This window comes from Notothenia coriiceps, unplaced genomic scaffold, assembly GCF_000735185.1.
Source record: "Notothenia coriiceps isolate Sejong01 unplaced genomic scaffold, NC01 NC01_scaffold00000339, whole genome shotgun sequence".
Classification (NCBI taxonomy): domain Eukaryota; kingdom Metazoa; phylum Chordata; class Actinopteri; order Perciformes; family Nototheniidae; genus Notothenia; species Notothenia coriiceps.
This window is the reverse complement of record NW_011333040.1, coordinates 3,492,920-3,498,919: the sequence shown is the minus strand read 5'-3', so window position 1 is coordinate 3,498,919 and position 6,000 is coordinate 3,492,920. Positions and strand designations below refer to the sequence as shown.

At 38.7% G+C, this 6,000-nt stretch overlaps 1 protein-coding gene across 1 annotated transcript in view; it reads left to right on the top strand.

Moving 5' to 3' along the window:
• The window catches only part of mccc2 (methylcrotonyl-CoA carboxylase subunit 2), a 75,327-nt gene that overhangs the window by 1,148 nt on the left and 68,179 nt on the right, over positions 1-6,000 (top strand). The window lies entirely within an intron of this gene.

Here is a 6,000-nt window from a genome sequence, read left to right as displayed (position 1 = left end):
GGTGCTGAGTGAGTGACTAGTGAGTTTGAGTTGAGTTACTTGAAAAGCTAAAGTGAAACTTGATTTATTTTATTGCAGGGTCTGATTATTAAATGTCCTTGTTTACTTGTGAGATGCAGTGGCATAAAGAAAATGCTTACTTTGTTTGGTAGTACTAGTAGGTACGAAAACACTGGTTTTCTTGTTCCAGTCTGTTACTGTCACTTTGTTTTTGACACTTTAAAATACTGCTATCCTACAAAAATGCTGTAAAAATCCGATTTATTATGTAATAAAAAACATTTTCCGAGTAAAAAAAATGTTTATGAAAAAAAAATGTCTTCCCTTTATTATTCAATATCGCGATAAATACCGTACCGTGGACTTGTTATCGCGATATTATCGTACCGTGAGTTTTTGGTATCGTTACATCAAATGTTGTTTTGTATAATGTGATCGCTGAACTGTAAACTGCCGATAGAAATAAGATTAAATGGGATCCTATGACATCATTTTTCATTGGTTTGATGTTCTGTACAATTTCATTGTAAAGTGCATTTAACAATACTGGCTCAGCAGCCTGCAGGGTGCTTTAACATTGACCTCTTGCTATTTTCTTCCTGGGCAGTATGTCTACTCAGTTACACAGGAAAATACACATGTACCGACACTATGACTTTAATGGTTATGATTATCTTTAAATCAATAACCATTTTATTTTAAATCAGTATGGGATCAACATAGAGGGTCTGAAGGACCAATTGACAATCATAGTGATGCAGCCCTTACAGTAAACCTTCAATTCAAGCTGGTCAGAGAAATATACTTCAACAACAGTATAATCTTCATGTTTCCTTCACACGCCCTCACGTTAATGTTTGAATGAATGCTAAAAACAGATCCAGCATTATGTGCAGAATGAAAGCCTTACTTTTTTCTGTTGTCCAGCTGTTTTCAAATTGAATGTCAAAGCTTGTAAGTTATTTTAAAAGTGTAATATTCTCATATTGTTGCCTCACAGGTTCCAGACGGAGCTGGGTTATGATTTCCTGGAGATCCATGATGGGCCAAACCTCCTGTCTCCTCTGGTTGGCTCCTTTAATGGTACCCAGGTGCCCCAGTTCCTGTTCAGCAGCAACAACTTTCTTTATCTGCTGTTCACCACCGACAACAGCCGATCAAATGCTGGCTTCAAGATAGTGTATGAAAGTAAGTCAGAAATAAAGATATTTATACATATAAACATGAGATACAAAGCTGACTTTAAAAATATTGTGTATGCCTATTATGGATTACAATGACACATGTGATAAATATATAACGGCACAAACAGAACAGGAGGTGTGCATGGTGTCAGGACACAACATTACACTGGTAGCCCAGCAGACACAGATTCACAAGCTGGCTGAACATGCAGGTCATTACCTGCAAAATGCAAGTCACAGCATGGTGCTTTATGAGGAGGTGCAAACCATCTGTGAGTTTTAGAATATGCAGATCAGCAAAACTGCAGATAGCCGTTTAGTCTTTTTGGACACACCAACCATTTCGACATCCATGCCTTTTTTTTCTCAGGTGTTACAGTCGACAGCTACTCATGCCTGGACCCTGGGATCCCTGTCAACGGTATTCGGTATGGGCAGGATTTCGCCATTGGGTCCACGGTGTCATTCGGTTGTGATTCTGGCTACAGACTTAGCCATGAGGAGCCGCTAGTATGTGAGAAGAACCACTGGTGGAGCCACCCTTTACCTACATGTGACGGTAACTAAATAATAGGAAGTCTCATACAAAGATATAACATCATTTTTATCTTTGAAGGCATCACCTGCTTTACATCACACCTCATGATACCACAGATTAAAATGTTTTGTTAAAACAAAAACGGATTTTACGGGAAAGACTCCAATATCAAACCTATATACTGTAAACATGAAATGACATGTTTAATGAGGTAATCAAATGTTAAGATAGTATTGAGAAATAATATTACAAAACAAATATTATACATGGACTTTAATAAGATTTCACTTTCAGAAAATGTGTGTTGTATGTTTAAAAAACTAAAAACAGAGAGATGGCAGTTAACTAACCAACATTACAGTATTAGTTTATTTTTTTACATTTATATCAGTATCTTTCAAAAGGAAAAACATTCTGAACACATGAAGGTGAAGGTTTCGGTCCCGCTAATGACATATATGTATAACTATACATTGATAATAGTAGGACAGAATTGCCTTCCCTCCTAACCAATAATGTGTAGTTTCTAAAGATTTTGAAGATGAAAGGTGTGACATTTGTTTAAGAATTTGACCCAAAACATTGTTTGAATAAAAATAGATTATCGAGTTATAAGTCATTATAAAAAAGAGTAGAACAAGCTGATGCATGTACAAAAAAGATCAGCAGTGGAGCCTGCCATCCCTATACGAGGAGCTGAGTCACAAAGGACATGTTGTTCTGCGACAAAACCACTGGTTGCATCAAACACACACACACACACACACACACACACACACACACACACACACACACACACACACACACACACACACACACACACACACACACACACACACACACACTATGGTGCACACAGGGCAATTTGCAGTGAAGGCTGCTGTTGCTGATAGGGGATGATTTGAGGCGAAGATTAGAGATATATGGGCATGTACTGTGTGTGTGTGTGTGTGTGTGTGTGCGTGCGTGCGTGCGTTGCGTGCGTGTGTGTGTGTCAGCGTCAGCACATATGTGTGTTTGTGCTATGTGCCTCCTGTCACCCCCTCTCCTGTGTGAACTGTGAACATAGGAGGGTTTGAGGTTAGGTTGACGAGAGGCTGTGTTGGCTGTCACCTCCTCTCTCCTATCTCAAATCAAAGAGTGAGGGGGCACAAGAGTAGGGGATCTATCGCTCTCCCTTTCTCTCCTACTCTCACAATTCAATCATGGTGGATCTGGAGAGGAGGGAGGACAGAGAGATGTGGCGTTGCTGCATCAGTTTTGAGGCTTGCTTGGTTGGGCTTGTTTGCTTGTTCGCTTGTTAACCACATGCATTGCACAGTTTCTGGGACTGGCAGTGGTTTCCTCCAAGGAGGCAGTTTGAGCGTATAAACATCAAATATTCTGCCTGGAATTTGCAGTGTGTATGCCATTAGACTCTGTTTACACAGTACAGCCCACACAAATATAGGAACTATTTGCCTCTGTGGTCGAAGAGATTTGGTCTTGCATGGTGATTGACAACGGGGAAACGAGGAAGCCAGTCAAGGCAGCAGTAAAAGCTTCTGACTCAGCCATGGAACATGTTTCAGACATCAAATGTTGTTCATACTGTATATAAGAAAACAAGCTACATTTATTCATTTGATATAGCCTGTTAAGTTAAAGCCACAACAACACAAATATCACTTCAGCACGGAGCATTTTAAAGAGTTCTAGCTTCTGAACTAAACTAGCTTCTGTAACATCTATTGAAAGAAAAATAGTTTTTTCTCCTCTAAGCTTTTTTCCATAGGCTATACAGTATGTGGATTTAAATGAATTAAAGTATGATTACCATTACTTTTTTTTACCTTTTTGTTGTTATGTTTATACACCCATAGTGCAGTTAGTCGACCAAACATCAGTCCTAAGAAAGAGAGAATGGCTACTAAGATCTACTAACATATAAAGGGGGAGAAGAAAGTGAGAACATAAAGAAAGACGGACAGAAAATATCAATAATGAGCCAGAGAGAAATACACTTGCAGAGATAGATGTGATGGAGTGTTTCACATTTCTCACATAACTCAGCATTCAACATTATGCACTTCCTGGCAGAAAAATATTAATAATTGATGGAGGTGTTAGTGTGTGCGCGCCTTCTTGCGTCTTTGTGTTTTTGTTTAGTTTAAATATTCTCACTTCTCACCCTTGTTTTGAGGGATGCTGATGTCGTAAAAATGGCGGTGGCTGAGAGTAAAGATCCTAACTCTCGCGTTTGATCCGTGTCTGACTCAGCTGTTTTATGCTGTTGTAGCAGATTGTAATGTGAACTGCAGTTCTTATCAGCTCCCATTGAGCTGGTTAATTGTCCTGCTTAAGGAAACTTCATCAGAACTTTGAGGTTTGACCTTCTCCCCAGCGCCTTGCCACCGTTGCACTTTTGAAGTAATGTTATGGCGTTTTATAGGTTTATTGTAAGAGGAAATGACAGGCCGGTCGGCCAACTGTAACATGGACCAACTGGAGCGAGCAGAAATGTAGCACCTTCAACACATGCAAGCATTAGTATGCATAGAATGAGCAACAGATATTTCTGGAGGACCTAGTCTCCACTCAGAGTCTCTCGCTGCATAACAATGTAAAGCAACCGGGTCATCCTGAGGCCGCACTGTGAGGTTGGGAATGTTTTAAGTAGTCTCTAAGAAACATTTGCGATGCTTCACTGCTTTGAATATCACTGCTTCAATTCGAACTGTATTAACAGGAAAAAGATTTCAGAAACTAAATACATTTAACGGTTCTTGCACACAATGAAGCTATTGCACAGCATTAATGTTGTGGAAAACTATAGTGATAATCAACCATTGTTTTTTGAGGGATTTTTTTTTTCAATGTCTCAGCTTTCTTCCTCAAAACAATTTGGAACTCAAAGACTATACATCTGCAAGCAAGATAATCTTGCAAAGATTATTTAATTCTCTTACACTTCTCAGTAAAATAAAGTTTTTACCAGATGGTTGCTGTTGTTGTTGTAAAACATCTCTAGTTTTTTCTCACATTCTATTGGTTTAAAACATATCCACTGCAATTTGTTTTGATTGAGAATCAATGCACATTTGTATGCATTTATTTAAACATTCTAGAAACTGAATAGGTATTAACAAAGTGGCACTTAAAACTGGGTTCTCCAGATTGATTATACTCAGTAAAGCAGTCATCACGACACATTGGAAGTCATGATAAGTAACTTTGATGTGGACAATACTTAATTAACAGCATGGATGTTGAATCTTGAAGCTTTAATTATGACTACTTAGAGCAGTTTTACAATTTTTTCACTGAACACATGTGTATCATTTAGTAAATACAGCTCTTTATAAACCACATTTTAGTGTGTACATACAGTATATTTGGATATGCATAGTCTATATAGAGCGCCTCTGATCCCCGCCTACTTGGAGTGCTACCCTAATTATGCAAGCTGTGAGCATTTCACACTTTTGACATGTACAGTCGTGCAAAGTATTATTTCTTCCTGCCATTTATTCTGATCTACAGTAGATGTGTTGAAAAGCCTCTTAAATAGTTCTTAATAACACGTCTAAACAGCAAACTTAAAACAAGTTTGCTTTATTCAATTCCACACAATATAAACTGGTACTGTTTCTTTAAAGAACCGAAAGTCCCTCAGGATAATTATGCACTGTCATCATAGATGAGGAATGACTGGAATCTCAGATGCAGTTAATCAGTGTCAGGGGTTGGTTACTTTCAGGGACATAATACTATATAAACAGCAAATAATCCATTATTTATCATTCCAGTGCGTGGTGGAGTTTGGATTATTTATGTCATTATTTTGTGTGCAACAGTGGGAGGAATACATCAGAAAAAAATTCACTTCAAATTTTAAGTACAGCTAAAAGAAACTGAAACGTTTTCCAAGACACACATTTTGTACCTTCTACAGTACAGAGAATCTCCATCACTCTCTGTATATCTATCTACCCCCCCTAACTTGTAGCATTTGTGTGTGTGTGTGTGTGTGTGTGTGTGTGTGTGTGTGTGTGTGTGTGTGTGTGTAACAGGAGTCCAGTTTCAGTTCAGCTCTTTCCACCTGGAGGACCAACATGACTACCTCTTGGTTACGGAGAACGGAAGTTTTCTGCAACCACTGGCTCGCCTGACCGGCAACGAGTTGCCTAGCAACATCAATGCTGGTCTCTATGGCAACTTCAAAGCTCAGCTACGATTCGTCTCTGACTTTTCGATTTCATATGAGGGCTTCAACATAACTTTCTCTGGTAATCTATT